This window comes from Silene latifolia, chromosome X, assembly GCF_048544455.1.
Source record: "Silene latifolia isolate original U9 population chromosome X, ASM4854445v1, whole genome shotgun sequence".
Taxonomy (NCBI): Eukaryota; Viridiplantae; Streptophyta; class Magnoliopsida; order Caryophyllales; family Caryophyllaceae; genus Silene; species Silene latifolia.
Window position 1 is genome coordinate 210414934 of NC_133537.1, and position 9200 is coordinate 210424133.

A 9200-nucleotide genomic window follows, 5' to 3' on the forward strand; every position below is an offset into this window, starting at 1 on the left:
GTGTCACAACAGCAGTCATTTCTTCTCTTTGATTTCGTGACTTTCCACGTGAACTTCCAAACTCAGCTCTATGGACTGCCATCTCCTCAATAGTGTTCCAACCTTAACTTTGACCGGTATTATTTTGGAACCTTCCATTAGCAGCTGCATCCAAGATGACCTTGTAATCATCATATAAAGCATTGTAAAATAGGTTGCAAAGATACCATTGCTGGAAACCATGATGAGGGACAGCTCAGACCAAACTTTTGAAACGTCCCCATGCTTCACAAAAATCTTCGTCGGCTCCTTGCTGAAAACTCGTGATTTTACCCTTCAAGGCATCAGTCTTTGAAAGTGGGAAGTACTTCTTGTAGAAGGCTAATGCTAAAGATGTCCAATCCGTGACTCAGTTTGCTACCCTATCGAGGTAGCGGTACCAATCTCGCGCCGAATCCTTCAAGGAGTACAAGAACATAAACCCCTTTACTTCATCTTGAGTTACCCCGGCCGGTATAGGTATGGAACAAAGAATAGTCTGTGAAAGTTTCCATATGCTTCAAGGGGTCTTCATCCTGCGGACCATGAACCGATTTCGCTCCATTAAATCAATATAAGAGGAACGAAACTCGAAATTACCGGTAGTAGGGGTAGGTAACTGGCGCCCCTTTGGAAGGTGGTGCTCCTTTGGCTGAAAATTATCATATATTGTTGCCATAATTTCCAAAATGAGAGTACTCAAGTCTTCCTCTCAAAAACCTGTCTTCTAACTGTGCAAAAGCAAAACTAGAAGCAAAGGTAAGCAACGGCCTCAAGGAACCAAAGTTCCTTGAGACAAGAAAAATAAACTAAAATAAGGCAAACAAACTTACACCGTCTCCCCGGCAACGGCGCCAAAATTTGATACCGTCGTTTAGTACCAAAATTAAATTTATAATTCCAAACTAAAACTATAGCTAGTGATAGTAAGGGTCGAACCACAGAGAGACAAGGTTGATTTTGTTTGCTATTTTTCAGTCTATAAAAGTAACAATTAATTGGGGGGTTTTGAATTTGGTTGATTAACTGGCTAATTGCTAAAATGAATATTCTCAACAAGATGAAAAAGGGATCGGGAACTTCGGTTTACCATGGCAAAAGTCAGGTCAGTAAGGCAGCTGAGGTCTTATAATACGGTCTCAGGGAAAATAAGCTAGCCTTTCGATCAAAGCACAAACAACCTCACGGTCTATTAATTCCCTAGAATTTATCAACGCTTTCGCTCAAGAGAAATTCCTAATCTAATGATAACACAAATTACCAATCTTTCAATCTAGTAAAGAAATTTATCAAAAGATAACAAGACCAATACGGAAGAACTCATACTACACAACAATCCTAATTTAATACCATGGCTCACCTTGTTCACAATCAAAGAAATTACCTACGCATAATTATAACTATTCTAACTTCGAAATTAATAATAAAGAACAAATTTGACATAATGGAATCGAACTAAAACAAAAGAGAAGAACTCAATTGCTGAAATTAATTGATGAAAACAAAAATCAAAATAACAAGGAAATAAGGAAGAGGAAGAATTGCATAAAAAGCTTACTAATTGAATTCAAGAACAAAGCATTCAAATCGAAGGTTTCCGTCTCCAAGCTAGATCTAAAACTGAGTTTTTCCAGAATGAAAAGCATAACCTAAAAGTTGTTGCGTTCTACTGATAAAAAGATACTGAAAATTAATTACAAGTTGGGCTTTTAAAAGTCTAACACGAAGAGAAACGTGTCAGCTCGAAAACTGGTCGATCGACCGGTCAGCACGGTCGATCGACTGAATATGCGGAACAGTAGCATCTGATGAGCTTCAGTGGTCGATCGACCTCACAGCCTAGTCGATCGACTCAATATGCTGTGCAGTGGCTCTCTTGTTCCTTCCAATCAACTCTTCACTCCTTTGCACGCATCCCAAGGTGAGTGAATACGACTATCCTTCTTCTTGGCTTCCTTAAACTTGCCTCCGGAGGACGAATTAGGCTTGATTTAGCTTACTTCCACTCGTTCCTACAATAAATCATAGAAAATGCAAAGTAAACCGTTTCGGGAGAAATAGTAGCCTTAAGCTAACAATTATGCATAGAAACACGTGCCAAAACCACAGATAAAGTGTATAGAAAATGCACGTATCAGGATTTAAAAATGAGGCTCGGGTATCCTAAAACGGGACGGGAAAGGGTTTAGGGTTGGATTAGGCGGACCGCTACCACGGGTCCGCCTAATCCAACCCTAAACCCCTTCCCTTGCAATTGTCATTCGAAAGGGTAAACCTAAAGACACCCTAGAGGGGGCAGAGTGAACACTTTTTTGGCGACGGTATTTTTAAAAGGGTACCGGGTATCCTTAAATGGGATGGGAAAGGGTTTAAGGTTGGATTAGGCAGACCCGCGGTGCGAGTCCGCTTAATCCAACCCTAAACCCTTTCCCTTGCAATTGTCATTCGAAAGGGAAAACCTAAAGACACCCTAGAGGGGGCAGAGTGAGCCCTTTTTTGGGGACGGGATTTTTAAAAGGGACCGGATATCCTAAATTGATACAGGAAAGGGTTTTTGGTTGGATTAGGCGGACCGCTACCGCAGGTCGGCCTAATCCAACCCTAAACCCTTTCCCTTGCAATTGTCATTCGAAAGTGAAAACCTGAAGACACCCTAGAGGGGGCACAGTGAACCCTTTTTTGGGGACGGGATTTATAAAAGAGGCGCGGGTATCCTAAAACGGGACGGGAAAGGGTTTAGGGTTGGATTAGGCGGACCGCTACCACGGGTCCGCCTAATCCAACCCTAAACCTTTTCCCTTGCAATTCTCATTCGAAAGGGTTTAGGGTTGGATTAGGCGGACCGCTACCGCGGGTCTGCATAATCCAACCCTAATCCCTTTTCCTTGCAATTGTCATTCGAATGGGAAAACCAAAAGACACCCTAGAGGGGGCAGAGTGAACCCTTTTTTGGGGACGAGATTTTTAAAAGAGACCGGGTATCCTAAAACGGGACAGGAAAGGGTTTAGGGTTGGATTAGGCGGACCGCTACCGCGAGCCCGCCTAATCCAACCCTAAACCGTTTCCCTTGCTATTGTCATTCGAACAGGAAAACCTAAAGACATCCTAGAGGGGGCAGAGTGAACCCTTTTTTGGGAACGGGATTTTTAAAAGGGGACCGGGTATCCTAAAACGGGACATGAAAGGGTGTAGGGTTGGATTAGGCGGACAGCTACCGCGGGTCCGCCTAATCCAACCCTAAACCCTTTCCCTTACAATTGTCCTTCGAAAGGGAAAACCTAAAGACACCCCAGAGGGGGCACAAGGAACCCTTTTTTGGGAACGGGATTTTTAAAAGGGGACCGGGTATCCTAAAACGGGACATGAAAGGGTTTAGGGTTGGATTAGGCGGACAGCTACCGCGGGTCCGCCTAATCCAACCCTAAACCCTTTCCCTTACAATTGTCCTTCGAAAGGGAAAACTTAAAGACACCCCAAAGGGGGCACAAGGAACCCTTTTTTGGGGACGGGATTTAAAAAAGAGGCTCGGGTATCCTAAAACGGGACAGGAAAGGGTTTAGGGTTGGATTAGGCGGACCGCTACCACAGGTCTGCCTCATCCAACCCTAAACCCTTTCCCTTGCAATTGTCATTCGAAAGGGAAGACCTGAAGACACCCTAGAGGGGGCACAGTGAACCCTTTTTTGGGGACGGGATTTAAAAAAGGGGCTCGGGTATCCTCAAACGAGGCGGGAAAAGGTTTAGGGTTAGATTAGGCAGACCGCTACCGCGGGTCCGCCTAATCCAACCCAAAACCCTTTCCCTTGCAATTGTCATTAAAAAGAAAAAACCTAAAGACACCCTAGAGGGGGCAGAGTGAACCCTTTTTTGGGGACGGGATTTTTAAAAGGGGACCGTGTATCTTAAAACGGGACAGGAAATGGTTTCGGGTTGGATTAGGGGGGCCGCTACCACGAGTCCGCCTAATCCAACCCTAAACCCTTTCCCTTGCAATTGTCATTCGAAAGGGAAAACCTAAAGACACCCTAGAGGGGGCAGAGTGAACCCTTTTTTGGGGACGGGGTTTTAAAAGGGGCCCGGATATCCTAAAACGGGACGGGAAAGGATTTAGGGTTGGAGTAGGCGGACCGCTTCCACCTAATCCAGCCCCAAACCCTTTCCCTTGCTATTGTTATTCGAACAAGAAAGCTAAAGACTCCCTAGAGGGGGCAAACTGAACCCTTTTTGGGGACGAGGTTTTAAAAAGGGGTCTGATTATCCTAAAACGGGTAGAGAAAGGGTTTAAGGTTGGATTAGGGTGACCCGCTACCGCGGGTCCGCCTAATCCAACCCTAAACCCTTTCCCTTGCAATTGTCATTCGAAAGGGAAAACCTAAAGACACCCTAGAGGGGGCACAGTGAACCCTTTTTTGGGGACGGGATTTAAAAAAAACGCTCGGGTATCTTAAAACGGGACGGGAAAGGGTTTAGGGTTGGATTAGGCGGACCGCTACCACGGCTCCGCCTAATCCAACCCTAAACCCCTTCCCTTGCAATTGTCATTCGAAAGGGAAAACCTAAAGACACGCTAGAAGGGGCAGAGTGAATCCTTTTTTGGGGAGTGATTTTAAAAAGGGGACCGGGTATCCTAAAACGGGGCGGAAAGGGTTTAGGGTTTGATTAGGCGGACCCGCGGTTCCAACCCTAAACCCTTTCCCTTGCTATTGTCATTCGAACAGGAAAACCTAAACAAACCCTAGAGTGGGCAAAGTGAACCCTTTTTTGGGGACGGGGTTTTAAAAAGTGGCCCGGATATCCTAAAACGGGACGGGAAAGGGTTTAGGGTTGGATGAGGCAGACCGCTTCCGCCTAATCTAGCCCCAAACCCTTTCCCTTGCAATTGTTATTCGAGCAAGAAAGCTGAAGACACCCTAGAGGGGGCAAAGTAACCCTTTTTGGGGACGGGATTTTAAAAAGGGGACCGATTATCCTAAAACGGGACGGGAAAGGGTTTAGGGTCGCGGGTCCGCCTAATCCAACCCTACACCCTTTCCCCTGCAATTGTCATTCGAAAGGGAAAACCTAACGACACCCTAGAGGGGGCACAGTGAACCCTTTTTTGGGGACGGGATTTGAAAAAGAGGCTCGGGTATCCTAAAACGGGACGGGAAAAGGTTTAGGGTTGGATTAGGCGGACCGCTACCACAGGTCCGCCTAATCCAACCCTAAACCCTTTCCCTTGCAATTGTCATTCGAAAGGTAAAACCTAAAGACACGCTAGAGGGGGCAGAGTGAACTCTTTTTTGGGGACGGGATTTATAAAAGGGGACAAGGTATCCTAAAACAGGACCGGAAAGGGTTTAGGGTTTGATTAGGCGGACCGCTACCGCGGGTCCGCCTAATCCAACCCTAAACCTTTTCCCTTGCTATTTTCATTCGAACAGGAAAACCTAAAGACACCCTAGAGGGGGCAAAGTGAACCCTTTTTTGGGACGGGGTTTTAAAAAGAGGCTCGGGTATCCTAAAACGGGACGGGAAAGGGTTTAGGGTTAGATTAGGCGGACCGCTTCCGCCTAATCCAGCCCTAAACCCTTTTCCTTGCTATTGTTATTCCAACAAGAAAGCTAAAGACACCTTAGAGGGGGCAAAGTGAACCCTTTTTGGGGGCTGGATTTAAAAAAGAGGCTCGGGTATCCTAAAACGGGACGGGAAAGTCTTTAGGGTTTGATTAGGCGGATCGCTACCACGGGTCCGTCTAATCCAACCCTAAACCCCTTCCCTTGCAATTGTCATTCGAAAGGTTAAACCTAAAGACACCCTAGAGGGGGCAGAGTGAACACTTTTTAGGCAACGGTATTTATAAAGGGGTACCGGGTATCCTTAAATGGGATGGGAAAGGGTTTAGGGTTGGATTAGGCAGACCCGCGGTGCGGGTCCGCCTAATCCAACCCTAAACCCTTTCCCTTGCAATTGTCATTCGAAAGGAAAAACCTAAAGACACCCTAGAGGGGGTAGAGTGAGCCCTTTTTTGGGGACGGGATTTTTAAAAGGGATCGGATATCCTAAAACGGGACAGGAAAGGGTTTTGGTTTGGATTAGGCGGACCGCTACCGCGGGTCCGCCTAATCCAACCCTAAACCCTTTCCCTTGCAATTGTCATTCAAAAGTGAAAACCTGAAGACACCCTAGAGGGGGCACAGTGAACCCTTTTTTGGGGACGGGATTTATAAAAGAGGCTCGGGTATCCTAAAACGGGACGGGAAAGGGTTTAGGGTTGGATTAGGTGGACCGCTACCATGGGTCCGCCTAATCCAACCCTAAACCTTTTCCCTTGCAATTCTCATTCGATAGGGTTTAGGGTTGGATTAGGCGGACCGCTACCGCGGGTCTGCATAATCCAACCCTAATCCCTTTTCCTTGCAATTGTCATTCGAATGGGAAAACCAAAAGACACCCTAGAGGGGGCAGAGTGAACCCTTTTTTGGGGACGGGATTTAAAAAAGGGGACCGGGTATCCAAAAACGGGACGGGAAAGGGTTTAGGGTTGGATAAGGCGGAACGCTACCGCGAGCCCGCCTAATCCAACCCTAAACCGTTTCCCTTGCTATTGTCATTCGAACAGGAAAACCTAAAGACATCCTAGAGGGGGCAGAGTGAACCCTTTTTTGGGGACGAGATTTTTAAAAGGGGACCGGGTATCCTAAAACAGGACATGAAAGGGTTTAGGGATGGATTATGCGGGCCGCTACCACGGGTCCGCCTAATCCAACCCTAAACCCTTTTCCTTGCAATTGTCCTTCGAAAGGGAAAACCTAAAGACACCCCAGAGGGGGCACAAGGAACCCTTTTTTGGGGACAGGATTTAAAAAAGAGGCTCGGGTATCCTAAAACGGGATGGGAAAGGGTTTAGGGTTGGATTAGACGGACCGCTACCACAGGTCCGCCTCATCCAACCCTAAACCCTTTCCTTTGCAATTGTCATTCGAAAGGGTAAACCTAAAGACACCCTAGAGGGGGCATAGTGAACCCTATTTTGGCGCGGGTATTTTTAAAAGGGGACTGGGTATCCTAAAACGGGATGGGAAAGGGTTTACGGTTGGATTAGGCAGACCCGCGGTGCGGGTCCGCCTAATCCAACCCTAAACCCTTTCCCTTGCAATTGTCATTCGAAAGGGAAAACCTAAAGACACCCTAGAGGGGGCAGAGTGAACCCTTTTTTGGGGACGAGATTTTTAAAAGCGACCGGGTATCCTAAAACGGGACAGGAAAGGGTTTAGGGTTGGATTAGGCGGACCCGCGGTTCCAGCCCTAAACCCTTTCCCTTGCTATTGTCATTCGAACAGGAAAACCTAAAGAAACCATAGAGGGGGCAAAGTGAACCCTTTTTTGGGGACGGGGTTTTAAAAAGGGGCCCGGATATCCTAAAACGGGACGGGAAAGGGTTTAGGGTTGGATTAGGCGGACCGCTTCTGCCTAATCTACCCCTAAACCCTTTCCCTTGCAATTGTTATTCGAGCAAGAAAGCTAAAGACACCCTAGAGTGGGCAAAGTAACCCTTTTTGGGGACAGGATTTTAAAAAGGGGACCGATTATCCTAAAACGGGACGGGAAAGGGTTTAGGGTCGCGGGTCCGCCTAATCCAACCCTAAACCCTTTCCCCTGCAATTGTCATTCGAAAGAGAAAACCTAACGACACCCTAGAGGGGGCACAGTGAACCCTTTTTTGGGGACGGGATTTGAAAAAGAGGCTCGGGTATCCTAAAACGGGACGGGAAAGGGTTTAGGGTTGGATTAGGCGGACCGCTACCATAGGTCCGCCTAATCCAACCCTAAACCCTTTCCCTTGCAATTGTCATTCGAAAGGTAAAACCTAAAGACACGCTAGAGGGGGCAGAGTGAACCCTTTTTTGGGGACGGGATTTATAAAAGGGGACCGGGTATCCTAAAACAGGACGGGAAAGGGTTTAGGGTTTGATTAGGCGGACCGCTACCGCGGGTCCGCCTAATCCAACCCTAAACCTTTTCCCTTGCTATTTTCATTCGGACAGGAAAACCTAAAGACACCCTAGAGGGGACAAAGTGAACCCTTTTTTGGGACGGGGTTTTAAAAAGAGGCTCGGGTATCTTAAAACGGACGGGAAAGGGTTTAGGGTTAGATTAGGCGGACCGCTTCTGCCTAATCTAGCCCTAAACCCTTTTCCTTGCTATTGTTATTCGAACAAGAAAGTTAAAGACATCCTAGAGGGAGTAAAGTGAACCCTTTTTGGGGGTTGGATTTAAAAAAGAGGCTCGGGTATCCTAAAACAGGACGGGAAAGTCTTTAGGGTTGGATTAGGCGGACCGCTACCACGGGTCCGCCTAATCCAACCCTAAACCCCTTCCCTTGCAATTGTCATTCGAAAGGGTAAACCTAAAGACACCCTAGAGGGGGCAGAGTGAACACTTTTTTGGCAACGGTATTTATAAAAGGGTACCGGGTATCCTTAAATGGGATGGGAAAGGGTTTAGGGTTGGATTAGGCAGACCCGCGGTGCGGGTCCGCCTAATCCAACCCTAAACCCTTTCCCTTGCAATTGTCATTCGAAAGGGAAAACCTAAAGACACCCTAGAGGGGGCAGAGTGAGCCCTTTTTTGGGGACGGGATTTTTAAAAAGGACCGGATATCCTAAAACAAGACAGGAAAGGGTTTTGGGTTGGATTAGGCGGACCGCTACCGCGGGTCCGCCTAATCCAACCCTAAACCCTTTCCCTTGCAATTGTCATTCGAAAGTGAAAACCTGAAGACACCCTAGAGGGGGCACAGTGAACCCTTTTTTGGGGACGGGATTTATAAAAGAGGCTCGGGTATCCTAAAACGGGACGGGAAAGGGTTTAGGGTTGGATTAGGCGGACCGCTACCACGGGTCCGCCTAATCCAACCCTAAACCTTTTGCCTTGCAATTCTCATTCGAAAGGGCTTAGGGTTGGATTAGGCGGACCGCTACCGCGGGTCTGCATAATCTAACTGTAATACTCCGTATTTATAAGTCTTGGGGTACTCTATCGAGTAGGCCTTACTCTATCGAGTAAGGGTAAGTTGCATTTTAGAAAAGTTTCTGACCTGTTGGGTACTCGATCGAGTAGCTGGGGCACTCGATCGAGTAAGGTGGTACGCGATCGAGTACCTCGGGTACTCGATCGAGTAGCCGGTTTTACGGGGAGT

The 9200-nt window shown here is 47.1% G+C and overlaps 1 non-coding gene across 1 annotated transcript; it reads left to right on the top strand.

Annotated features, from left to right (window-relative positions):
* The first annotated feature begins 215 nt into the window (after positions 1-215).
* LOC141625465 (small nucleolar RNA R71) lies at positions 216-324 on the top strand. The gene has a single exon (XR_012535245.1). It is a non-coding gene; the product is annotated as a small nucleolar RNA R71 (small nucleolar RNA).
* The last annotated feature ends 8876 nt before the right edge of the window (positions 325-9200 follow it).